This window comes from Aotus nancymaae, unplaced genomic scaffold, assembly GCF_030222135.1.
Source record: "Aotus nancymaae isolate 86718 unplaced genomic scaffold, 86718_ANA_hifiasm-v0.15.2.pri h1tg000057l, whole genome shotgun sequence".
NCBI lineage: Eukaryota > Metazoa > Chordata > Mammalia > Primates > Aotidae > Aotus > Aotus nancymaae.
The window spans coordinates 54,852,893-54,880,683 of NW_026988471.1; the positions used below are offsets into that span (position 1 = coordinate 54,852,893).

The 27,791-nt window shown below is 36.5% G+C and overlaps 2 long non-coding RNA genes across 2 annotated transcripts in view; one reads left to right on the forward strand and one right to left on the reverse strand.

Annotated features, from left to right (window-relative positions):
- Window positions 1–27,791, reverse strand: part of LOC105734405 (uncharacterized) — an 84,981-nt gene that overhangs the window by 43,206 nt on the left and 13,984 nt on the right. Inside the window, exon 2 of the long non-coding RNA XR_001111503.2 lies at window positions 8,469–8,572. This is a non-coding gene — a long non-coding RNA (uncharacterized LOC105734405). The remainder of the gene's footprint in view (window positions 1–8,468; window positions 8,573–27,791) is intronic.
- LOC135269689 (uncharacterized) overlaps window positions 1–27,791 on the forward strand; it is a 136,318-nt gene that overhangs the window by 29,184 nt on the left and 79,343 nt on the right. The window contains exon 2 of the long non-coding RNA XR_010337936.1: window positions 5,056–5,216. This is a non-coding gene — a long non-coding RNA (uncharacterized LOC135269689). The remainder of the gene's footprint in view (window positions 1–5,055; window positions 5,217–27,791) is intronic.

Sequence of the window (27,791 nt, forward strand, 5' to 3'; positions counted from 1 at the left end):
TAGTTAAGTATTTCATTTTTAGGGTGTTAATATAAATGGCAATGTGTTGTTAATTACAAATGTCACTGTTCATTGCTGGTATATAGGGAAGTGATTGACTTTTTTCCAGGAGTTTTTTGATTGATTATTTTGGGTTTTCTATATATATATGGTCATGTCATCTGTGAACAAAGAGAGTTTTATTTCTTCTCTTCCAATCCGTATATCTTCTATTTCCTTTTCTTGTTTTATTGCATTAGCTGGAACTGCCAGTATGGTGTCAGAAATCAGCGGAGAGAAGAAACATTCTTGTCTTATTCCTGATCTTAGTGGGAAAGCTTTGAGCTTCTCACCATTAAATATGATGTTTGCTGTAGTTTTTTTGGTTGATATTCTTTATAAGTTGAGGAGATTCCTTTCTATTCCTAGTTTACTGGAAGTTTTTTTAAAAATCATAAATAGGTGTTGCATTTGTCAAATACCTTTTCTGCATCTATTGATAGGATCATGTGATTCTTCTTCTTTAGTTTTTTTGATATGCTAGATTTCATTAATTAATTTTCAAATGTTGAACCATCCTTGCAAAGCTGGGATAAATCACAGTTAGTCATAGCGTATAACTATTTTTATACATTGTTGAATTTGACTTGCTAGTTTTTTTTTTTTTGAACATTAACATGATCTTTAATCTGAGAAATCAGGATGGATTATGCAGAGTAGGAGGCATAAAACTGAAGGAATGAGTGGGAGAACAGCACAGGGACTTGCTAATATTTTGTAGAGGATTTCTGCATCTCTGTTCATGAGAAGCATTGGTCTGTAGTCTCTCTTATAATGTCTTTGTCAGATTTTGGTATTAGGGTAATGCTGGCCTCATGGGATGAGTTAGGAAGTATTCCCTCTGTTTTTATTTTCTAAGAAAGATTGTAGAGAACTGGTGTAATTTCTTCTTTAAATGTTTGGTAGAATTCATGAGCATGCTTATCTGGAGCTTGTGCTTTCTGTGTTGGAAGGTTCTTAATTACTGATCTAATTTCACTAATAGATATAGACCTTTCACATTGTTCATTTCTTTTTGTGTGACTTTTGGCAAATTGTGTCAAGGAATTGGTTCATTTCATCCAAACTATCAAATCTTTGGGTATACAGTTGTTCATAATATTCCTTTATTATCCTTTTAATGCCCATGGTATCTGTTAAGATATCCTCTATTTCATTTGTGATATTAGTGCTTATCATTAAGATTAGTTTTATCTTTTTTTCTTATTTTTTCTGGCTAGAGATTTATCTTATTATCTTTTCAGAGAACCAGCATTTGGTTTTGTTGAATGTTTCTATTGATTTCCTGTTATCAATTTCATTGATTTCTGCTTTAATTTTTATTTTTTTCTGCTTTCCTTGGATTTAATTTGTTCTTTTTCCCCTAGTTCCCTAAAGTGGAAGCTTAGGTTATTTATTTTAGATTTTTTTTCTTTCATAATACAAGCATTAAATGCTACAAGCTTGTCTCTAAATGTTGCTTTCATTGCATTCCACAAATTTTGATAAGCTGTATATTTTTAATTTCACTGGAGATTTATTCTTTGACTCATATGTTATTTAAAGGTGTGTTAGTCTCTAAGTTTTTTGAGCTTTTCCAGTTATCATTCTGTTATTGATATTTTGTTTAATTCCATTATGTTCTAACAGCATACATTGTATGATTTCCATCCTTTTAAAAATTTTAAGGTGTATATTATGGCCCAGAAAGTATTCTATCCTGGTGAATGTTCCATGCGAGCTTGAGATAGATGTGTAATCTGTTGTTGGATGAAATAATCTATGAATGTCAATTATATTCCATTGATTGATGGTGTTGTTGAGTTCAACTATGTCTTTACTGATTTTCTGTCTATTGGGTCTGCCCATTTCTGACAGTGGTAAAGTCTCCAATTATAATAGTGGATCTATCTATTTCTCCTTGCATTTCTGTCAGTTTTTGCTTCACATACTTTGGTGCTCTGTTGAGTGCATACATGTTAACAACTGTCATGTTGTTTTAGAGGATTGACCCTTCCATCATTATGGAATAGCTTTTTTCATCCCTCCTAACTAGCGCTGAAGTTGGCTCTCTTTGAAATTGATATAGCTACTCCTGCTTTTTTAAAAACAGATTTACTGCTTTCTTTTGATTAGTAGTACATGGTATTTTTTTCTTCATACTCTTAATCTTTACATGTCTTTATATTTAAAGTGGGTTTCTTTTATACAACTTGTAGTTGGGTCTCGTTTTTTAATCTACTCTGAGAATCTCTGTCAGTTAGTTGGCATAGACCATTGAAGGTTAAAGTGATTATTATAGTTGGATTAATATGTACTTTATTTATTATTATTTTCTATTTGTTCTTCTTGCTCTTCATTCCCATTTTGTCCTCTATATTTTTTCTGCTTTTGTAGTTTAATTAAACATTTTGTATGATTTCTTTTTCTCTCCTTTCTAAAAAAAAACATTTAGTAGTTGCCCCAGAGTTTGCAATAGACATTTATAATGAATTCAGGTCCAATTAACAATATACTGCTTTATGAGCAGTGCAAGTACATTATAATATCAAAATATTCCTAACTCCTCTGCTCTGTCTTTTGTATCATTGCCATTATTCATTCACTTACACATAAGCATACATTAGCATATATATGTATGTTTACGTGTGTGCACATATACAAAAAAGTATAAGTGTACATAATTGAATATATCATTGCTGTTATTTTGAACAAACTGTTTCGTGTTAAGTCAATTAAGAATAAGAAAAATAAAAGTTTTATTTTACTTTCACTGATTCATTCTCCATTGCTCCTTTCTTTGTGTAGATCTGAGTTTCTAACTGATACCATTTTCTTTTGTTCTGAAGAACTTCTTTTAAGAATTTCTTGCAAGACAGGACTACTGGCCAACAAATTCTCTCAATTTCTCAAAAAGCAAAGAAGAAATACTTTTGAAGGATAATTTCACATCATACAGAGTTCTAGGCTGGTAGTTTTTATCTCCACAGTTTAAATATTTTACACCACTCTCTTCTTGCTTGCATGTTCTGAGGAAGTCAGGTGTAATTCTTATTTTTGCTTCTCTATAGGTAACTTGTGCTGGATCCACTATGTCTGGGTCCTCCTGAGTTTTTAACTCTCAGACATGTCCACACTGATCTTCTAGCAACTGCAGTTCTGGTTTTCTAATCCTGGCACTGGCTCCTGAGAAACAAACTGCTCATAGACTTCTGCTCCAGCAAGTTGTGATTCTCTGTATTTGTCTGTCTGTCTCTCCAATTTTGGGGACAGCGATTTGTCCTATGACCTCACTTCTCTGACAGATCTAAGAAAAGCTGTTGATTTTTCAGTTTTTTTTGCTTTTTACTTGTTAGAGTGGTGATTTCTTAAGCGCCTAACATGCTGTACTTGAAACTAAAACTCTAGATGTCTCTGCTTTTTAAAATGAGTCAGATGATTGGATATGTTGAGAGATGGTTTTTAAACTTTAAAAAGTAATGCCATATTATCTCAAAAAAATCTATGAATTTATAATTTTATAAAAATAATAAAATTGATAAGGTGGGGCTGTTCTGGTTGAATTGTGTGTGTGTGTTAGTGAGGGAGGGAACCAGGGTTTTGTCCTTTCAGCCCCTTATGACAGCCCAAACAGTCTCTTCAGAGCCCCCTTTTGCAAATCACACTGGTCTTTCCAGCATGGGGAACTGTCAAATGGTCTCAGACAGGTTTTGGAGGGTATGGTGTGGAAGCTCTTGGTGCCTGGAGTGCCAATCAAGTGAAAGAGGAACAGCACTCAAAGGGGCACAGACTTCAGATATCAGTCTTAAAACTGCCACTAGAAAGTGAAGGGGGCAGGAGGGTGATGCAGTTGGAATCGAAGTTAGAAATCTGTTTGCTGGCAAAAAGACCATTTTGCAATGTGCCTCCTTTAAATGACCCTACCCGTGTAGGGTGTTATTTAGTTAACCCAGCATAAGGGGATGTTTCAAAGGTGGAGAATTGCCCTGGTGATGAACAAATATGAGAAATAAACTTCCAGTGGGGCTGGGTTGCCTGCTGACTGTGATTTCCTGATGATCTATAACAATGGTTATTCACTAACAGCTGGCGCATGTCTCCCTCGGACAAAGCCACTGGGAAGCACAGGCGCTCTGATTGGTGAACCAGAACCGTTTCCCTGGTAACAGTTAACTAGCACGTGTTTTATTGTTTCCAACTGCTTTTCCTGGGGTATTTGCAGGTGGTGGGAGATGCTTTCTTAAAGAGGGGTCATAACCTCATGAACTTTCAGATGTTGCAACAAATTGGGGAACAAAACATTTTTCTTTTTTCAAATACATTAAGTAAATCTTATTACATAGCATTTTCAAGACAAATGCAGCCCAACAGTTTTTCCTTTTTGCCATTATTTCCAGATGTTATCAATTTTAAAGTCAGCGTTCCATTTTAAGAACAGGATCTATAGGAAGGTAATATTAGTAATATGTATAGCAGTAAAGTATTATTTTGCCCTTTTTGGAGGTGTGTTCTGGTTCTATATTTTGCTATAAAATGTGAGATCAAACAGTAAAATGTGAGTATTTTTAATTGGCCTTTTAATGGTTTGTATATTTTGCCTCTTCATTAATTAACTCAATGTTTTTGCCTTTACTGGTAGTTTTGTCATTTTTAATGCACCAGAAAAATTATAGTATTTTTATAAAATACAAGACTAAATAAGATTTGATATTAGAATTTTCTTCTATATTTATTTGACATGTTTTTGAAAGGATTGGTTAATTTCCAGATGGATAGCTCCCTCTTCTGTCTGGTTTGCAGAATTCACATCTTTCGAAAGCAGAGATGGAAGGTGAAGTATGTATCACAGAATTCTTTATCTTGGCAGCAGGTTGAATGTAGTTACTATATGAAGAATAACAAATTCATGTATTGGAATATAGAGAAAGCTTCCATTGTAATAATTTGGTTTAAAATAAAATGGTCTATCCTGCCATAAATGCTGGCTACAAGAAAATGAAAACATTCCCTTAAGTTAATATTGAACTTTATCTGCAGACATCCCTGAAAAAATGCAGACCTGATCAATCACTTGACTGAACTCTACTTGAAACACTTGGACTTTGGTCAAATAAGCATTTGCCACTTGATTTGTACAACATTCCAACAGAAGTGCAACTCAAGTCTTCTCTTGAGCCTGATTTGCAAGACTCTTTCTGGTAAGTGTTCTTCATGGGTTTGCAAATGTGCACCTACTTATAAATTAGATCAGTGGCATTCAAATACTCTTCTGCAGGAGTTCAGAATTAAAAAAAATCTTTAAAGCATTTCTTTAAAGATATTTTTCCTTTGTTTCCTTGGATCCAATTCAATCACTACACCCAGAATTAGGGTTATGCTCTGAAAGTGAACACAAAAAATCATAACCTAAACTTATAACCATAGAACCAAAAGAGCTAGTAAAATTATTTATGATAATAATGGTACTTATGTACAGTCCGTGTTTATAGAGATACAATGAAGTTGTGCATTTTTACGTGAAGAGGGAAACATAGATTAATTCAAGCTCACCCTTCTTGTTTCTCTCAGTGGCAGGGTGAAATGGGGGTGGGGGCTGTATTATAAACCTAATTATTTGAATATATGTTGCATGAGCACTGTTTTCAACTCTCTGCTTTTGTTAACGTAGGCATAGCTCAGGGACCTCTGAAGGAGAAACATTTAACCTCACATGCTCTTGTTGGTACCATGTTATTGTATTCTTTCTTTTTAGATTCATTAGAGAAGTACAAATGATATTTTTTATACAAGGAATAATTTGAATATAGTGAAACGAGAATCAGAAAATTAGTCATTATCAAAATCTGTAGACTTAAGCATATACTTGAAAATTAAAAATTACCTTGTCATCTTCAAGTGGGTAAAATAACCAAGTCATAAAGTATTCCATAATACATTTCACATGAAATGAGGGATTGCTGGAAATCACAGACCATAGAACACTCAATTCAGCCTCTCCTTTCACAGATGAAATATTAAGCCCAGAAGGGCAGTTGTCTTGTTCAGGGTCCTGCAGCTAGCTGGTGACAGAGCTGTTTTCTCTGCCTCTCATTCAAGTGCTCTTTTGCTCAGGCCATGCTCTGTGCCATGGTCAAGGAGTTCTTCCCTAAGGGTACTTGGCTGTGACTCCATGAATACAGATTCTGTAATTTCTTTCCTCCTCCAAATGAATAAACTCTGGCCCAATTTCCCGGATTTGCATTCCAGTGACTTACTTGGTGAGTGACTTTGAACTAGTTAACCAACCTCTCTGTGCTTGTTTTCACTTCTACAAAATGAGGATAATAATAGTGCATCTCTCAGAAAGTTAAGATCAGTATTGTGTTGTGGCTCAGTGTCTGGCACAGAGAAAGCTCTCAATAAGTGTTATCTATTATTTTTATTATTGTAATTTTCTGCCTATTTTTCTCAAGTGTTTTCTCCAGTGTGTCTCAGTGTGTCTTAATTTACTCTGCAGCATGTAGTAATCACACTCTGAAATGACTGAAGGTTGCACACCCATGTGCATAGCAGCCTTATTGACAGCCAAAAGGTAGAAGCAATCCAAGTGTCAAGTGACAGATGAATGGATAAGCAGAATGCAGTGCATATACATAAAATAGAATATTACTCAGCCTTAAAATAGAAGGAAATTCTGACACATGCTACAACATTGATGAACTTTGAAAATATTATACTAGGTAAAATTAAGACAGCACAAACAGACAAATAGTATAATGATTCCATTTACATGTAAGGTACCTAGAATACTCAATTCGTAAAGACAGAAAGTAGAATGGTGTTTGCCAAGGGCCTGGAAGAGAGGGGAATGGAGGAGGTGTTGTTTATGAATATAGAGTTTTCTTAAGATCAAAACAATTCTGGTGATTAGTTGCCCAATAATGTGAATGTACTTAACACTACTAAATTGTATGTTTAAAAATGATTAAGATGATAAATTTTATGTTATGTGTATTTTACTACTCTTAATAACAACAACAACAACCACAAAATGATTGAAGGACTTAGTGCACATAGAACGTATTAGTTATATTAGTTAGCCCTGGATATTTTGACCTCTTGGTCCCAGAGCTCTGGGCCAGTGCTGTGGGTTAGAATCAGAAAGGATTTTGTTGGAGGCTAAGTATGTGGTCATAGAGCTCAAACATCATATCTGTTTTAGTTCTGTTTCCTTCCTCCAAGATTGCTGATTTCCTGCCAGAGATGGACTTAATTTCCAGAGCCTTAACAGTTTATGAACTTGGATGAAAATACAGAAGCACACTTTCCCCATAGACACATGAAGAAACCCCTCAGAGACTCTTCAAAAAATGCAAACACATGAAAAGCAATTTGATTCAGCAAGTTTACCATTAACAACACCTCCTTTGGGGACAGGACTGGTGTAGTGATAGTATAGGCTGTTAGAAAGAAGCTTAGAAACTGCTCTATGGAATAAAGCAAGCTAAAGGGAGAGAGATAGAAAGGGAGAAGAAAACTACATTTTAGTTTAGAATTTTTTTTTGAAATTTCTGTTTAATTATCATTATTATCTACAGAGATGATTAAAAGCATCAAACATTTCCAGGATAAAACCCAAGCACAACTGGAAAAGGATTTATACTAAATTGGTATTTGATAATTTCTTAGAATAATCTGATGTAAAAGTTGTCTCCCTTTTATTTCAATTTAAGAATTCCTTTCATCTTTTACTCAATAGTCAATATCCTTTTAATTTCAATTCAATAACATTTACTGAATATCTAATATGTATGTAGTGTAGGCCCTGTGTCTCAGAAAAAAAATACTGGGTTAGGGTTTATAAAATAAGTTTTAAAAGAACGTAAATATTTTAAAGCTTAAAATGTTTTTTACAAATTTACTGTTCAAAATACTGAACTATACTGAAAATCATAATAAATGGTCATTCTTCCAAATAAAACTCCCTTTATGATTATGGGATTTATATAAACTGAACGTTTGCAGAAGAAATTTCTTCAACTATATTGTAGGGAGAATGTAATCTTTTCAGATATGCTGGTAGGGAATAATCACTACATTAGTGAAATGTTTGCTCAAGCCAGCATTGAAAAGAGACAGATTTCCCTTTATCAGCTTCTCAAAAATAACAACTAAAATGGTCAGTATTGGGACAGGATTAAAGTCTAAGTCTGTAAATTTTTAAATGCCACATTTTTGAAATAATCAGGTGTTTTGCTTTAAGTGTATTAAATTTAAGTGTATTAATATTTAATATAAATATTGAAATATAATTGTTAATTTATTCAGAGGCAACACCCCAATCCTAATTTCAGCATTGTCTTAATAGAAAGCCTGGGTTTATAAATCCACAGGCTTTTTATTAAAATTCCAAGAGGTCAATAATAATCTTGTAATCACAAAATATGCATAAAGGAGAACATCAGACTTACCAAGAAATGTAGCTGTAACAGCGCATGACAAAAGGCACATTTTGGAGACATGATTCAATTGTCCTGGTTTTCAGCATCAGGTACTTTATCTGACCATCTGAAGGCTTTAGAAATAGGTGGAAAAAGGTGGGAGTCTTTAATATTAAGAGCTATGAAAGGTGAAAAACAGGCCCTGACAAACACAGCTGAGTACATCCATGTATTTCATAATAGAAACAGTTCCACTTTCATTCTCAATATTTCTAGTTGAATAATTGTCCACCACCCCAAGGATTCTTAATAAAAAACATTTTACCCTTTTGAGAGGAAGACAGCATTGAGTTCATTTTGAAAGTTTCACATTTAGCTTTTAGCCAAAAGTGAACCTTTGGTGGCTTTTGAATCCCTTTTAAGTCTTAAAGCCTTAGAGAGAAGTCAAAGAGAAAGAGATCAGATCACGGCCTACCTCTTTCAGCCCTTGAGAATTCCCTTTCCAAGTAGTTTCTTAAATAGTCAGGCTGCATCAGAACCCCCAGTTCTTCTCCTTAGAAGTTATTAAATCAGCAGAAAGACCGACAATAATGGCATATGAAATCTAAGTTTTGTATAGGAAACAGACAGGCAGTCTACACTTTGTTATTCACTTGATAGACAGAGCCATTTTGACAGCCCTAACCTTGGAAACCACGGTCCTGCTGAGCTCAGCAGGAGTCAAACGCTGAGTACCATCTGTCAAAGCTTTATTTTCCCCCCTCTTCATCCACGCCTTTACTATAAGATGCTAACAAGAGCCCTGAATGAAAGTAGCTAACTACAGTTAAACTTGTGTGCATTCTAACACTAATGTTGGGGTAAGAAACTCACTCCCAGAATCTACCAAATTTGAGTGAACAGAATTGAGTATTCTATGTCTTTTCTTAATTGTTACCAACAACATTGAAAAAGTGTGAAAAAGTGATGGGGTTGAGAAACCCCATACTAACATCTAATACTCCAAAATAAGGAAATTGCACATCATCTTGTATGTTTTTGCCAATTCTGTAGCTAAAATGAATGGGTTGGAAAGTTCTCAACTCTAAGGATTTTTTTTTTTCTTAATGTTGTTTAATTAAACATGTGCAAGAACAAAAATTCATTTCTTTCTAAAAAATAGAGATTTCGATCAGTTAAACTTGTGCTTTATAAAATAACTCTCATTCAATACAACCACTCTTTCCGTCTCTCTCTGGCATAATCAATTCTAAAATGTTAACAGGCCTAATAATAATAAAATCAATTAAATCAATTGTGGTATAGCTCATGCTGCACTTGTGTAAAAGACAGTATATAAATTGAAACTTAAAGGAGCTCACAAAGGCATTGCTTTCCACTAAGCACTACCAAAATGCTACATTTTTTGAAGTACAAATTTATTTGCTTGCATTTAAAATTTTTATATATTTAATGAACAATTTAGATATCAATTTAAAAATTCTTCGTTTGGAATATCATTTTTAGCACACAGTTTCTTAAAAAACGTAGAGAACATTTCTATAAACACAGATTAAAAAAATAGTAGGTTAGAATTAAAACACTGAAAAAAGGTGAGCTAATTCTTTTTAGCAGAATTATTCATCATTTTAATTTTCAGTTATTCTACTAAAAAGACTAATGTTTCATTTTTTCTAGTCTTTTTCCCAATTTTCCCAAATGTTGAAAATAGCTGTAAAGTATTGCATCATGAGACTAATACTATATATGTACTAGATATACTATACTATACTGTAGCAAGTAATTATTTATTGTTTAGTGGTTAATAACATTGTCAAGAAGACACTGTGAAGTATTATTAAATTAATCAATTATTGTAGTATACAAGTGTGTACCCTTTTTCATTTTGCTGAATGTTCCACGTGTACATGTTTTGCAGGGATTTGAGAGACATTGTGTATAAACACCTGAAATCCTTTATGTGAAATATTTTTTATTAATTGAACATCCAGAAGGTGATTTTGCTATTTAAAGTGACCAGGTGGTGATTTATTTGCAATGTGAAAACTAACTAAGTCATAAATAATAGTTTCTAGCATCACAAGGTTGAATTTTGTCCATCAGTTTCCCAAGACAACTTCAGCTGTATATATGCATGAATGCATCTGAAAGAGGTCTCAATAGGTACTATTTGAGTTGGGGCTTTGCCCCTTCTCCTAGTTTTCCTCATCTGCCCATCAGCCCAGGAGCAGCTGAGGAAGGAAGCTGCCTTTGCTGGCAGACAGGGTCCCTGATGGGTAAACACTTCTTCCACCAGTGTGCTTATGCCTGAAATCCTTTCTTAAGGGGGCAGGACACAACTTTCACTGCATTGAGAGAAGATTCAAAGGCAAATACCCCAGGGAAAGGAAACACGTGGATCTAAATTAATCTTGCTGACAGTTATTCTGAAAGCAAAGAGAAGCAAAGGAGAGCAGGAGGGGAGGCACCTCCAGATGGAGAAGGGGCAAAGATAGGGGAGGCAAACTTGGCCTTCCTTAAGGTTTTACCTAAGGAGGGCTGCCTGAAGTGTCCTTGCATAACCTTCCTTTGCCTCATGCTTGTGTTAAACTTTTTTGATTGCCATTGTTATGCTTTTAGTTTTCAGAATCTCAGAATCTCAGAGTTAGGGAAATATTAAAGGTCAGTTAGTTCAACTCTTCCTTACAGAGATGAAGAAACAGACCCGACAAATCTACTCCGTGATTTATCCAAACCCTGATTTTTTTTTTAAAGCCGCATCTCCTCATCTGTAAAATAGGGGTGATAATATTAGAGACCTCAGAGGATTTAATGAGCAATGTTGAAGCTTTTAGTGCAAGTCCTGAGCACAGAGAAAGTGCCCAATAATTGTTCATTTTTGTTATTACCATACATGGAGTTCAAAGTCAGACTTAGTGATAATTTATAGTAACTATATTAGGTCTCATGGTTACTAATTTGTTTTCATTACCTGTTTATAAATATTGTTTTTGTAAGGAGCCAACAGAAACAACAACTACTGAAAATTTATAAAACAATTACCTTATTCTATTTATCTTGATAAAATATGATGCATTTTGCAAATGGTTTTTTTCTAGATGTGAACCTTTGTTTAAACAGTTGGAATAATAATGTACTACAATTTTATATCCTGCTTTTCTTTTTGACATCCTACCAGAATTTTTAATGTGGCTACCAATTCTTGGTGAATATCATTTTAAATGAGTAAATGTTCCATAATTTAATTAGCCATATCCTTATAACAGAGTTTGTTGGTTGCTTTCAGTTTTTCTATTATAAATAATACTCCAATGACTATTTTAGGATGTGTTTCTTTGGGTGTGTTTTTTCAGGTTATGTTTTCAGAAATTAGATTACAAATTAGAACTTGTATATTTTTGTGGTATTTGCTACTTACTGCTAAATCATGGCCTCACTTTTCTATTTTTATTTCATTAACCTTGTTTTATAAATGTTCTTTTAAAAATTATTATTTTGTAGTGACAGGGTCTGACTATGTAGACCAGGCTGGTCTCAAACTTCTGGCCTCAGGCAATTCTCCCACCTCAGCCTCCCAAAGTGTTGGGGTTATAGGCATAAGTTACAGTGTCTGGCCTAATGTCTTTTGTTTTGTTGGACAACCAATTGGTTTTTTAAAAGATGTGATCGTTTTCAAAGTGATGGGGTAAGTAATGGCAGAACCAAGACTTGAAACCCTCTTTTTACTACACCATAATAATAATGCCAACGGGAAAAACTTTCCAACATTAAGATGTGAAGGAATCATCCATTCCTTAGGGACTAGCTGAGGTAGCATAAAGTGTAGAAGTCTAGAAGTTGGAAGTTCTGAGTTTGAGTCCTACCACCACTAATAATGAGCTATAACATAGATTCATTGATTCTTGCCCATATTTCCTGGAGAGTCTGAGGTTTAGAGAATGCACTGGAGTGCTCTTGAAGCAGTGTAAATCTCTGCAATGGAGGGCAGTATCTCACTCTCTGAATCCTGAGCACTGAGTTCCTCTAAGAAGCTGTAGTATAGAGCTTCTTAGACTTGATCTTATTACATTCTGGATCTTCTTAAATTCTGTTTCAATAGGTTTGGGGTGGGCCGAGATTTTGCATTTTTAAAAGGCTCCCAAGTAATCCTGATGATGCTGCTGGTCCATGGACCACGCTTTTAGAAGCAGCCACCTTGAGTATCAGTGGTTGTTCATTTGCACGGTTAACTGTCCCCATGGTATAGAGCACCCTTAATCACAGAGCAATTTTAATCAGTGGATAAAGGATGGGAATTAATAGTAGTTAGCCAGATGCTCCTGAAGTGGTGTCTAATATGCAGGAGTATGTGAATATTGTGACTTGTTTGTGAAGGAAGTATTATGTGATCTGTTTCCTCTTTGATGCTAGAGAGCCTCTGAACCTAGGAATGTCTCTTTTCCTGAGATGTGGGAGGAAGTGGAAAGCAGCCACCTGGAATAATAGAGTAATATGGAAAAGCACTGGCTTTTTATTATCATTTCCCTTATCTGAACACAAACCCAAGAATGACCTTTTCCATTCTTATTTTATATTATCAGAGATTCCAATCAAGGTCGCTTAAAAGCTGACCAAGAAAATTTGCCAGAAGCACCTTACAAGCCATAATACTTTGTTGCAAATCTTTTCAAACATCTGCTGCATGAAAAGGAGCAAAAATCCTGCAAGGGCTAAGGGCAAGAGGGCAACTTGGAAGTGGGATATCTTGGCACAGCTCTGTGGAGGCCCTTTCTCTGAGCACAGGCGTCCCCAGGAGGCCCCAGCACCTGTTCTTACATATTCCTGCTGGCTTCTGTTGTTTGCAATTGCTGTCAAAGGCATCCCAGGAGAGGGCTGGGACAAGCCTTGTCAGGGAACAAGAAAAGCTGGGAGTGTGGTGGTTGGTCTCACAAATGTGAGGATGTTCACCATCCCAGTAGGGACTCTCATTTCCTTTTTACATCTCCACGAACCCGATGTCAAAAGGAAATCCTCTGAGTTTAGGAACTGTGGCAGAGAACAGTCTTTTCAAACTCAGGTGACATTGATAGCCTGGTTTCATTTTTCTAAAACTGAAATGCCATGAGTGGGATTTGGAACTCAACCATTAGGTCCTGTGGAGTTATTGTCTAGAGAGGTGGATGGTACATTTTCAGAGGAAAGAAAGAATCCTAAGTTAGGAGTAGAAGAAAAGTAGTTTGTGCATTAGGCCTAAGCTTTGAAAGGCTAACTTTCAAGGAAATAGTTGAAGGGAGAATATGATAAATGTCCTTTCATTTTTGTTCTGAAGATATCCTTGGTAGAATTGCTGCATGCAGTTCCTTCAATTTGATAGGACAAGTGGTTCTGCCCTTAATTATCACCACAAGCTTGCATTTTAGGATGCTTGAATAGTTTTTAATATAACAAAGACATGGCTTTTAACATTTTTTTGTATTATCTTATTATAGGCAGAAGGGAAGTAGGATTCTTTTTTCTCTTGTTTACGGGACATCAAAGTCTTAGTTTAAAATTTAAAAGTCAGAAAATGGCTTCTGAAATACAGAGAACTACCTTTCAGGGAATATTTAGCCTGCAGATCTTATGTGACTAAACCACTAAAATAAAGGTGCATTTTTAATATGCTAAAAAGATAGGTTTGCAGTTAAAAATCTCTGTCTATAAAAGATAGGTTTGCAGTTAAAAATCTCTGTCTTTCTTTAGCACGAACACTCGTTCTTCCTCATAGCTTTAGCACAAAATAAAATCACAATCTGGGTATCACAATAAACTTATTTATGAAAGACATAACAACTATTCTGGTCCTGAGTTTTCTTCATTCAAAATATTAATATTATTGACTAAGTTGAGTTTTGATTGTGATAAAAAATGTTTCAGCCACTCAGTTTTGAAGCTCTTAAAAATTTAAATTGCAGAAAAACAATAATCCAAGCTGTTTGTCTTTGAAATGATCTTCTTCTTTTGACCAAGTATAATAATTAGGTTTTGTCTAAAATGATACTTACTATTTTAGTCCATTTAAGGTTCTATGTATAGTATAATATAGAATAATCTCTTCTATAGATAATTTTTTTAAGACAACTATAAAATGATGTTTTTAACATTAACTTCAGGTCATTTGGCTACCAAATAAGTCATTATTTTCCTTTGTGGATTTTTTTTTTCTTTTTTTTTTTTTGTTTGAGACAGAGTCTTGCTCTGTCACCAGGCTGGAGTGTAGTGGTGTGATCTCGGCTCACTGCAACCTCCGCCTCCTGGGTTCAAGTGGTTCTCCTGCCTCAGCTTCCTGGTAGCTGGGAATACAGGGATGTACCACCATGCCCAGCTAATTTTTATATTTTTATTAGAGACAGGGTTTCACTGTGTTGGCCAGGATGGTCTCGATCTCTTGACCTTGCGATCCGCCTGCCTTGGCTTCCCAAAATATTGGGATTACAGGCATGAGCCACTGTGCTCGGCCCCTTTGTAGTTTTTAATTCTGTTGTATTCCTTATTACAATTATGATATTTTAATGTAAATTGCAAGCATATGATTTTACAATGGCTATCAATTATTAAATAAATGGAACAAGAGTTTAAAAAGTGTTTTCCAAAACAGTATGATTCACAAGTAAAGAAATCTGATTTTCAAAATGGCTATCTTTAGCTGTTTTAGAATCTTGGAAAAAATTTGTAATGCAAAGTTCAGAAAAAATATATCTGGTCATCTTCTCTCATCTGAGACAGCTGCAAATGCTTAGGATTAAAGCTGTCAACCTAAAGACAGATGTACTTTCATACTCTTACACATAGAGGAATGCCTTCTGCCAGAGGAAATTCTACTAAGTGTTTTGTAAGCCCTCTTAATGAAGGACCTTGCCTGCTTTGGCTATTTAGTGGGTGACCTCTCTTCAAGCTTGGTTCTTACTCTGATATTCTTACTTAGCAGTGAATGGGGGAGCTCTCCAAACTTGGGATGGTTAGAGGCATTGTCAGAGAAAAGGTAAAATTGCTATTCTCATAAGGGGGACATAAATTGCAAGCCTTTCTTTCAACCCCTCAGTGTCCCTCTCACCCTTTTTAAACTCAGTAGTGGGATACTGACTCCAAAGAGGAACACTGTCACTTCGGGGAAGGAACTGGGGCTGTGGGATTGTGAACTGTCCGCTGATACCCCGTTTGTCCATATGTTGGAGCATCAGAGAGACTGATAGATAGAAGCTCAACTCTTGGGGGAGAGGTGTCTTCGGTGTTGAATGTCAGTAAAGAAACATCTCACTTGGATATTCAGGCAACCTTCAAATGAGCTTTTATATTCTATTTTGGAGGGGCTCTGAAAAGGAACAAATCTTTCTCTGGAGAAAATATTGCCCAAAGATAAACTCTAGTGGAAACTGGTCAACCCAAATTTAGTTTTTTTTAGGTAAAAGTAAAAATAACAATAACATTGCATTTCATAAACTTGTATTTTTTTTAACATTCTGAAAGTGTACGTATTCATTTATAAGCTCATGAAGTAATTGGCTTATAGAAACCTTGAAACATGTTCAGTCAGAGTAAAATCCTGTTTCACTGTATTTATTCAGCTTATAGATGGATTTCTCTTACACTATATCCTTCCTAGCAATGTGTATATTGCTTATTTGTATATACTTTATGGGGTTAAGCACTTCTGGTACATTTTTCACGTCAGACAACCTAGGAAGCTAGTAAAAGTATGGCACGATTAAGTTTATAGGTCATGAGATAAATTTACATAGAGAGGCAAGTTTCCAGCTTCAAGCAAATGACTTATCTGTAATTTGATGCAAGTAAAATGACTGACCTTTCAAATGTTTGTTGGGCTTCAAGTGTCTAGAACAATCAATATGTACATTATTGTTTATATTTTATGCTCCTGATCCCATTAATGTATGCTTATGGAATGCTGGGACACCATTAGTTTCTGATACTTCTGAAGTATTGGGTGGCATTTATCAAACAGAAAGGCAGCACATATTGACTTGTGACAGATTTTGCATTTCTTGAGCTCAATGTTTCATGAGCTGCTTATTCAATTTTGGTAAGCAAGGCTTTTATTGCTCCAAAGCCTCCTCAATTAAATAATAATGAACCAATTTGTTTAAAACGAATCTTTAACTTGCAGACTGATTAATTTCTCCATTCTGAGCATGAGAAGATGTGTTCTTAGGCAGGAGAGATCAGAGAAGTGTGGTGGAGTGATTGCTGGGTGTGGAAATTAGAAGAATGATTGATGCTGTTTCTAACTGTGCGACCATGGACAGGTCTCTAAGTAATTTCTGAACCTCTGGTTCCCCAGTTGTAAAAGGGGGTCATGTGGACCAGGTAATCACCAAGATCCCTTTCTGCTTGGACATTCAATGGATAATGGAATATCAATAGACAAACACATGAGCAGCAGTGCAGCCCTACCAGTAAGTGTGAGACTGAGAAGTGGGGCAATCCTTTGACCGCTTTACCCCCCATCCCAGGAAAAGATTTAAGGGAAATCTGTATTCTTTCCTATTTGCCTAGAGTATATTGGACTTACTCTGGGTCTCTGGGAGAAAGATATTTGGGAAGTATGTACACCCGTGCGTGCACACATACTAACACACACACACTACACTCAGGCCACTCTCTTTCTCTACTCCTTCCCATTCCACACACCTAATACGCATCCCATGCAAAGGTGCTTAAATTGAAAAGTGCCACTAGTTATTGGGGTGGAACAGGAACTCAGCTGTTCACTGAACAGACAGGAAACAGTTACTCACTTCTGTATTAACTCTCCCTTTCTAGGGTTTTATTATTGGAGAGTCTAATGACTTAAAATTAACCATCCACAGTCCAATTAAAAATCATGAATTGAAGAATTGCTTTCTAAATTCTCTGTGTTATTGACAAGTTGCTGCATCATTGAAGCTATAAGACATGTCATCCATTATTAACTTTGATGGCATTAAAATAGATAAATTAGATCTTTTAAGCAGAAATGAGTTCTCACAAAGACTGCTCTTCCAAAGTGCACACGGTCTCAATTTTCTCTGAATTTCAGCCCACTTATTTGAACTTATTCTTGCTTCACTTAGATTTTATTGATTGTTTAGTAAACATTAACTGATGATACAGCCTTCTTAATATGAGCAGGTAATAGATAATCAATGTGTAATGCAACTTAAGTGATAAAATACTTTTGCCAGGAATATACAATCTGCCATAAGGGCCGGAAATGCCTGCATTTAAAAGAATTAAAACGTACAATGAAAATTTTAGAAAGGAAAACTATGTCTTCAATGTATGAAAAGTTAAATTTACTCTCAAGAAAATGGTAATAGATAGCAAATATATAAATAAAATATGCTATTTCTAAGGCACATTTAAGATATATACATTTAGAAATAAGTGTTCTTTTAACATTTGTAGTTTGCATTAGGATAAGGGCAAAAGGCAATAATAAACATGATTAAAATACATTCAAAATTTGAACTCAATAATGGACTTATTACAGAGGCAAAACATTCTTACCTTGGCTTTTGTGAAATTACTTATTCTTCCTATTATTTACTTCTTCAACTGAAAACGGTCTTTTGTTTCATAATCAGAATCTTATTTTTCTAACATTGTACGTATGAATTTGCTGTTAACAGCTCCAGTATCTGCTATGTAACACGTTAGGCTGGGGGTAAAAATGACTTACACAAGTTTCTAATACTTCAGAATGGACCCACCCTTTATCCCACAATCTCTTTTGTGTGTCTCATTATTGATTAGAGTTATGCTGTTCTTTGAAGCCTGGGAATTACCAGGATAGTGTTTTATTTGACTATTTGTCTCTTTAGCAAAACTGTTGCTGTCTTTGACCTTTCAAAAATGTTTATGACAAGGTTTCTGCTGTTAATTGCATGCAGGAAGGAGTGAAAAGCCTCCCAGTTGAATCTCATATTTGCCAGAAGAAGAATTTTATTTATTTATTTATTTATTTATTTATTTATTTTTTGGTAGAATCTGAGTCTTAAGAGGAGACTGGTTTGGTTGTTGTTTTTGCTTTAACATAGCAATGTAGCCTGAGACAGTTACTACTTTCTAATTAGCAGATCCATTAATAGGATAAAAAAAGAAAGGATATGGCTTTATATAAAGTATATTGTAGCTCCACTGGCCTAGATCCATTTCTCACCTCTAGTGAAAATGTAGTTCAATAGAGGTATAAAATTGCAGGACTGAAAAGGTCCTTAAAGATCATATAATCATATCAACAGATGCAGAAAAAGCTCTTAATTAATGCCAGACACTGTTCTATACACCTATAGAAAGCACTTATTAATTCATCTAACCCTTAGAGCAACCTTATGAGGCATGTACATTTTATTATTATTTCAATTTTCCTTTCTTTTATAGACAAGGAAATTGAGGCACAAGGAGGTGATGTAATTCCCTATAGCTAATTAGTGTCATAGTAAGGAAATGAACCCAGGTGGTCTGGCCCCGGTAGACAGTCTCCTTTGTCCTTCATACCCTGCTTCCTAGTCACTATGCCTATTTGATTTTCTTTGTAGCATTTTTTGCTAGTTGAAATGATCCAACTCATTTTTTCCTTCACTTATTATCTGTCTATGTCCCCTCTGTCCCGTTAGCCTCTAAGGTCCAGGAGAGCAAGAACTCTTGCTCACTGCCATTTCCACTCAGGTCTGGAGTAATGGTGCATGCAGTAGTTTCTTAATAAATACTGAATGAATGAATGAATTTGAGAAAATGCAGTAGGGACAGTGAGAATGGAAGAGGCTGCAGGATGGCTCCCTAGTGAATGTGGTGGGAGACTCGTCTTACCAGCAGAAGCCTGGCCGATGAGAATAGAAATAAGGGAATGGTGACATCAAGAGTGGGCTCAGTTTTCTAGAAGGTTGACAGTAAGGAAAGCAGGGGCAGGAGAAACACCAATTATGATTTTATGCTTTCATCAGAAAACCTAACAGAAAACTTCCTCTTTTGCAATGGAAGAATGCCCCCTTGCTGCTCTTTAATGATTATTGTTATGTGAAGACTCATCTCTGGCTAATTTTCTCAATGATTTGATCTCCTTAAACACCAAAGTAATGGTTTGACCACAGAATTATCATCAGCCATTATGCATTTCACCCGGGGTGCACTCCTGGGCAGTAATTTCCCAGGATCATCCTTGGGGGAGCAAGCCTTTCCTCATTAATTTCTGTGGAGTCAGAAAACCTATAAAGTACCAGCAAATTGCCTTTGAATCCCAGGAAACACGTCCTCTGTCCTTTTCTACACACTCTTTGAAGTTGCCAGTAGCATTATAATTTCTTTTCCTGGACATTACACCAGGATAGAGAACTTAGAAAGAAAGAGTGAGTGTCGACATGGGTGGTGCTGAAGCACCCCACTGTGGTCTGTGTCCTGCAAGGCCAACCAGAAATATTTCCATGACATAGTTCTGGTTCTTGATGTGTGGCGTTTGCAGCCCCTCATATCCCTATAGCATTTCCTACCATATAAAGGAAGGTAGTGCCAGAAATCTCACATTTAAAAGCTAAACCCTTTTAAGGTGGTTTTGGTTAGCTCTCCCTCCAGTTTCTCTAATTAGGTGCTTGTATGAAATTGCAGTGGAAGGAACATCTTGTTTTTACAGAGACTATTTTGAAGCCAGATACTGCTACTATTTCAGGGAAGAAAATATTGCTCTCTTTTAAAATGTAGCAACACGTGTTGTCTCTTTGTCAGCATCAATTACAAATCAAGATTCTCTTCTGAGTTCTTTTTGTAGTCTGTGTTCTCTTGTTCGTCATTTAGAAATGTTAATAATTCAAGTAGAGCCAGTATTATCAATCAGTCAATAAATATGAAGATTTAAAGTTCAAATTTTGTAGCACAACACTACTTGGCCCAGTGTTTCACAAAGGAGGTGCTTCGAGCATTTGGGGGACAGGCAAGTCTTCCCTAGGAGAAGCTTCCCCAGACAATGCAGGATGTTGAGCTTCCTTGGTTCTGGGTCACAACTTTCAGTAGTACCTGCCAGTTACCAGATGACCCAAAACATCCTCATGTGTTTGCAATAGACCTGTAAGAGGTGGTACTATTTCACTTGGCCTGACCTAGCTCAGGGATCATAAACACAAATGCTTATGATGCCAGAGGCCAGCCAGATAACATAAATTTGTTAATCTGCCTCAGTGTAAGGCAATTTGGAATGGTATGCCCTGTGCTTGCTGGCAAAATGTGCATGATTTGTTTGGAGGCATTCAAGATCGAAGTTGTAATAAACACTATAACATAAATTTGTTAATCTGCCTCAGTGTAAGGCAATTTGGAATGGTATGCCCTGTGCTTGCTGGCAAAATGTGCATGATTTGTTTGGAGGCATTCAAGATCGAAGTTGTAATAAACACTATGCTGGTCAACAAAATTCTCCTTTCTACCAAATTTGCTCTCCAGCCATCAGGCTTCCACCCCACTCCAGCTCCTGTCTATCACTCCAGCCCATCTATCCTCTTGCCACTTTGTACACAATGATTTAGCTACACTGACTCAGCACATAGGAGGCTTGCCTTAAATGCCAGTTGAATAAATGAATAAATGAAAATTATTCTAGGCCTTTAACCAATTTGTGAGAAGTTTATAAGAGGAGCATTGATGCTTAAAATTTCCCCCTAGGCCACAGCCGCTGTGGGTTTTTAGGTGGGATCCCTGGGTTTCTTCTAAGTCCTCTCCTGGCATATGAATCAAGGTTTATCTTTAGTTACCTGCATCTGTTCCATTTGTCCAGTGGTGCACTGGTTTTGATGCATAATACGTATAATTTAAACCTTAGACTGTGAAAACTTGCCTCACAAACTCTCATCACTGTGCTTTGCCCAAGGATGTGCTGCTTTCTCAGAAATGTCAGGGAGTGATGGCCTGAGATTCCTTTACACTAGCAATGTACTCTATTTCTTCTTCTAGTTCATGGCAGGGGACAAGGAATTGCTCCTACCCCAAGCTGATCTGGCCTTATTGGTGCTAGAAAGTGATTTTAGTGGAACTAAGAACTCTTCCTATTTCAAAGTAAAGACTTCTCCAAGTGTCCCCTAAATTCTTCCTCCCTTTCTTCCTTCTCTCTCTCTCAAGTAATTTTAACCTGTTCCCTTGGGTTGGAACTCTCCATGAAAAATAAATTTTTCTGATTTTCCACCCTCTTCTTGTGATCTTATTTGACCATATAACCCCAAAACAGAGCAGGAAATGTGGCATTTGAAAGTAATAGAGTAAACTTCTCCTCCAGACCCAGGGGCGTAAGCAACTGGGTCTCCAGAATTTTATGTAGAAAATCTTTTTTACTAATGGGTCAAAAATTCCCAGATGCTTACAACATAACTTTTTGCCCCCTTAATATTATTATTTCCTGAGAATGTTTTAAACATAAAGAAATGTTAATTCACACACCCTTTTTTCTCCTTTCCCTTCCATGGTCTGCGTGTGTTGGTATGGTTGGTTTTGAAGGAGAACACACACTTGACCAGCCTTTTGGTTTCCCACAGCCAGTATGCACATGTCCAGGGTGTTCCCCTGTGATTTTCAAGGCCTGGTTTTCTTCTGATAAGGTCAGCAGCACACACAGCTTATCCACATCTGCTGTGTTCCTTGAGGTCAATCAAAATATTTTTCCTTCTGGAACTAATGGGAATCTCCCAGAGAGAAACAATTATTGCATGTGAAAAATCTATTGATTTACATTGCATGGTTCACCTACTATTTAGGGTTCAGGGACACGTTTTGAAATTGGGAGATCAATTCAGAGGATTCAGAAGGAGAAGTTACTAGTGAATACATTCACTAGTATATTTCTGAGTATTTGCTGGTACTGCTATTAGAAATGCAGAATGCTGAATTCAATTGCCACAAATTGTCAAAAATATAAGTCATCCAGCATTATTGATTTCATTGGTTGAATTATAAATCCCTGATAATAGTGTTGGACACAATTACAGATTAAAAAACAATCAACAGAATTGTGAGTGTTCTCATTCGTGTGATTTCCCACTTCTCTTTTTTCTTTGTTTTAACTGTGAGGCCCATTTCCTATGACTCCTGGTGCTGATTTGGATGGAAATACAAGGAGCATATGACTCCATGTTGCAGAAGGCAAGAGCACTGGGTTTCCAGTTATTGGGATTTACTTCTCATGTGGTCCATGTTGAAATTTTCAAAAGAAATGTGAGACCATGACAACATTTTATGTGTTGTCATCTGGATCCAGGAATCAAACAAATAGTTAAAAACCTTCAATAAACTATCTACCCTTTGGCTCTTTGTTTCAATATACTTTTGCCACAGAATATTTTCTTCACAGTTGCAAGCCAATTAACTGGAGTCCTAGACCCTTAACCTCCTTTAGGAATTAGACAACCTGCCTCTAAATCCCAGTCACAACGCTTATCAGCTGTCTATCTCTTTGTTCTGGATTTATGCCTGCAGAATATGAAAGATAATAACCATTTCATGATCATCTTGTGAAAAATAAATAAAATCACTCACAAAATTTCTAACATAATTGACATCACACAGTAGACCCTTAAAACATTAGTCAAATTTGTATCTTTACATTCTGGAAAGTCTAATAAGTAATAAAGTAACCTAAATGCTGAATAAGATGCTGAATTATAATTTTTTAAGGAAAATATTTGGATGCAAGCTTTTTTAAAAATAGGGATTTTTCTGCAGGCTGAAGAGATGGAAACTTGAAAGTTGTTATTCCATTTGGGTATAGGACTAAGGCAATTCTCTAAAGATTTTGTACTAGGGTCTTTATTTCAGCACCCTTATGCTTTTACAGCTACCAAAAGAGTCAATGGAAGGCTCATAAACTGGTAGCCTTAATCTTATCATCCATGCAACTGGGTTAGTTATAGTGACAATATCATGGGATTTGGTGATGATTGGATAAAATAAAGTATATAAAGAGCTTTGCATAGTGCCTGGCACATATTAAGTGTTCAACAAATAGTCAGTTAATAGTATTATCATTGTTTATAAAGATCCTATCACAGAAGTTGCTACATTTCTATAGGGAGATTAAAAAGAATGGAACATATTATTTCCAAGCTCATTCTAGCTGTACAGTATACACTTCTGTAATTTTGATAAATCTAAGATAGTAGAACAGTATTGAAGACTCCACTTTTGACTTGGATTTCTCATATAGGAAAATTCACCTTTTAAAATCTCAAAATTATAAAAAGCCCCAAGACAAACACTAAGTAGCATCTAGCTATTTCTCCCTTCAAATGGGTGTAATTTTCTGACAACATCCTTTTCAACTGCAGAGACTTTCAAATCTATTTTAAAGTTATTCTGTTTTTTTCCCTAAAAAAATAATAAACACTAATGGTAATAATTGAATCTGCATGAATTTTTTCCTCCTGACTAGAGAGCATGATGGCTTCAGTTATTTGCAAGGGAAAAGTGCTGATGCAGGAAGACCTAATTGATTAGAACAATATATGCGCTGGCTTAATGCTTTAGGTCAAATCCTTGGAAAATTATACATTCTTTATGCAAAATTAATTGTGTTGCAAGCGTCTTTCCTGTCAAATGCCATTATTTTTCCTTTTGCCCATTTGGCTCCAACTTTGACTTGTAAGGATGAGTCGTGGGAAGCATCATCACATAGATTCAGATGCTGTTTGTGGGCAGGAGTTAAGTTATGACTATTATTCTCCTTGCTATTTTTACATTTTGTTAATGTCTCCTTTTGCCATTAGAACAGCTCAGCATTTCTTTTTCTTCTATTTTGGGAGTCTGTAGGTTGTGGTTTGGTCCTATTGTGGGATAGATTTTTTTCCTTTCTGGCTGACAGACATTCTCATCACGTAATTGGGCTCCCTGGTGGATGGGTATTAGGCTTATGCTCAACCTGCTCTTACAGTGTTAAGGCCCTCAGAGAGGCTAGAGGTACCTTCAGTCAAAGTGGTATACTTCCCATTATATGTTCTCCCCTGTAGTTTCTTGTCCTTGCACCTTATTTCACTGGGTTGGGCTGTTTAGATGTGGCTGAGTGACCAATAGGCCCTTTGCTCCTCCCTTTCTGCTCTGAAGTTCTCAGAGTCTAGGTCAGTTCATTGTTGATGTGCTAGCAGGTGGGGGCTTTCTGGTCATGGCAAGTAGGTGGATGTGAGGATTGAGGGAGATGGGGGATACTGAACATAACTCTCAGATTTATAGGTTGCGCTAGTGGGTGGCTAGGGCTGGCAATAACTAAGATAAAGAATGGGAAGTAGGTTTGGTTGGAAAAATGGTAAGTCCAGTTTTGGAGGTGAGTTGGCTCTGCCTTCAGATCATTCTTCAGGTGGAGATGCATGTGTGGGCTGTTGTGAAGGAAGAGCCACAGCTCAGCATCTGTCAGGCATAGGAGCATGGCGGCTCAAAGGGAGGGTCTGCTCCTTCAAGCTACTTAAAAAAATCAGTGCTGAATACATCTGGCTCCCCTAAACTGCTGATGTTAAATATAACAAATGATTCAGAATTCTGAAGGGTGAGAATCAGGGTAATGCATTCCTAAACTCAGCAGCACAACTGTGCATTACAACCATGTGTAGAAGAAAGGTGCCCGTAGGATGGAAGTCTCCCAAATGCAAAGCAGGGTAGGTGAGCCTGAGTCATTTCACGTATGGGGCTGGCATGAGGCATTCAGAGTGGCTTGTGCAATTCCCTTCAACACATTGTATTCAGCTCAAACTAAAATACAACACAATATATTAATATTAATGAAACTATAGAGTTAGTCATCCTAATTGCCATCAACATATATTTATCAAAATTCGCCTATTTTGGGGTTTGCTTAGGTTTGTCACTATTCTCTCTTTGTCACCCTGAAGTCTACATCCTTATTTTACCAGGTTTCGGAATAATTTCTCATGTCATAATGTGTTACTCTGGTTAAAAAGAACCATTTGGGTATGTAGGTATAGTATGAGCCATAATATCAATTGGTTTCTTAGGATTTGTCATATGGGACCACCACATATTTACCATAGTACATTGAAGTCTTTAGTTGTGAAGGTTTAAGAGTGATTTTCTCTGAAAATCTCATTTCCTTACATCAAACATTGCATGGTTAAGTGAATATTTTGCTGTTGGTTAGTGTGTTAGCAAAATATTTTAAAAGAAACTTTTAAAAACCAATTTTACATAAGTGTTTTTATCATTAGCCTTCATCTTTAGGTCAGGGGCATGGACCTTGAGATTTTATTTTCTCTGTAAATCTTTCTACCATCCCTCTGATTAAAAGAGGGAAAAGCTAAAACCCACATGTTTAGAGGTGTGTACAGACTGGATTAAAGGCTCTTGATCATGACCTGAGAATTGGGAACACTGCAGTGAACTCTCCGGGACATTCAAGAATAAGAGAAAAATGCTGAAGGAATTGTATAGAAAGCCTTTTTTTGTTTTTTAAACAAAAGTGCTGGGAGGGGCTTTGAGAAATCCTCCTGGGGCCTCCTTTCTTTGGCAGCTGAAGCAGTATTGTCCTCATTGTACAGCTGAGAAACTGAATCCTGGAGAGCTTCAGAGCGAGCTTTGGTGACTTGGCTAACATGCAGCACAGAAAATGCAGTGGAGGTTAATGGAACATGAATGTTGGTTCACCATTCTCACTACAACCTCACTCTGCCACCCATAGAAGGCCGTTGTCAGCAAAAGGAGAACATGGGCATCCTTAGCTGTCTAGAGTTTGAAGCTCCTGGAGGTTCAGCACTCACGGCATTTCAGAAGGACTTCGTTTTTCAGACTTGTGGCCCCATATCAAGCCCAGCAGAGACACAACAGTGGACACTGGTTAAGAACTCAGCACTGGAGTCAGATAGTCCATGATTACATGCCTTCTCTGCCACTTACCAGTTTTATGACCTTGGATGAGGTACTTAATGTCTCTAACACTCAGTTTCTTTATGTGAAAAGTGGGGATAATATAACTATTTGATTTTGTTGTCAGGATTAAATGTGTGATCATCCCTGTAAACCACACAGCACATGGTGTCTAGAAGCATCTGCCACTGTGGTTGCTGTCAGCTTGCCACCCAGTGGTAGTGCAAATGAGTGCTTACTCACACTCGTTTGACTTGTACCTCACAATATCGAACATGCTCAAGCACATCTCGGGCCTTTTCCCTCTGTGTTTTCCTTTCCACATCCCCAGCTATTGCTAACAATTTACACAATGTGAAGAAAGCAAAGCCCCTTTCCTTTGTCTTTTCACCTCCTATGTCCCTCTTTGGGAGACACTGAGTGAGGAGATTCTCACATTCACGCTTGTGTCTCCGGCACTGCCCACTGTGCCTATCCAGGCTCCCACTCCCTGGACCCCTTACTTTCTTTTCAGCTGATCAAAATTTACCCTTTACTGCCTTTTACCCAGAGGGTATAGATTCCTGGTCAGCAGGTTGGATCCAACCTCAGGAATATTTTCTGTGACTGGCACAATGTTTTATTTTTATTTTTTTAAATTATTACTTCGTTTTAAAACTCAGGAAATTTTATATAAAAACCAAGAAATGGTGTGTGTCTTTGGGCCCTACCTTTCCTAATGGCAGTCGCTAGCTGAGTAGCAGCGGTCCTATTCAGACAGGCGTGTGCTGCTTCAGTTCACAACAATCCTCACCCATCACACCTTATACCAGGCTGCCATATTATTTGTATTTCTGTCTGGACCCTATAATAATTTACTTTTGTGACCTAACAAATTTAAATCCCAAAAGGTAGTAATTGGTAGAGTAGCTTAATGTGACTTTCTCACATTCCCCATCTATTAAGCATTAGCATACATTGACTGTCTTTTTCATGCTGGGTTAAGGCAGATAAACAAACATTTTAAGCTGATGCACAGTAATACTATTTCCCAGTGTAGACTTGGGAGTATTACTATCTTTTCCTATGTCAGTGTTTGGGTGATGTCTGAATCTGTATCTGCTTTTTGCTTTTTCTACTTAAAATGTTATAAAAATGAATGGAGATGAGAAATGTCCATGAGATTCAATGTTATAAAGTTTGATGTCATTCAGTGCAAAATTTGTTAGTCTCATTCAGTGATTCACTAGGATTTAAGCCAGAAACTTAAAGAGTATATGTCAAATGCAGGAAACAAATCAAAGGCCGAGTCCATAAGAGGAGGTCTGTTTTCTAATATTTCAGCTTTCTCAGAATGGAACTGCTCTTAGAATGTATCAGCCTATTGTTCCATTTTTTACCTTCAAATGTGATAGAAGTTTTCAGGAACATTATATGCATTTAAAATGCTCTACCTGTATTTTTGTTGGTTTGTTTATTTTTCAGAGTACTCCTAGAGACACGAAGCCTTATCCAAAGAGA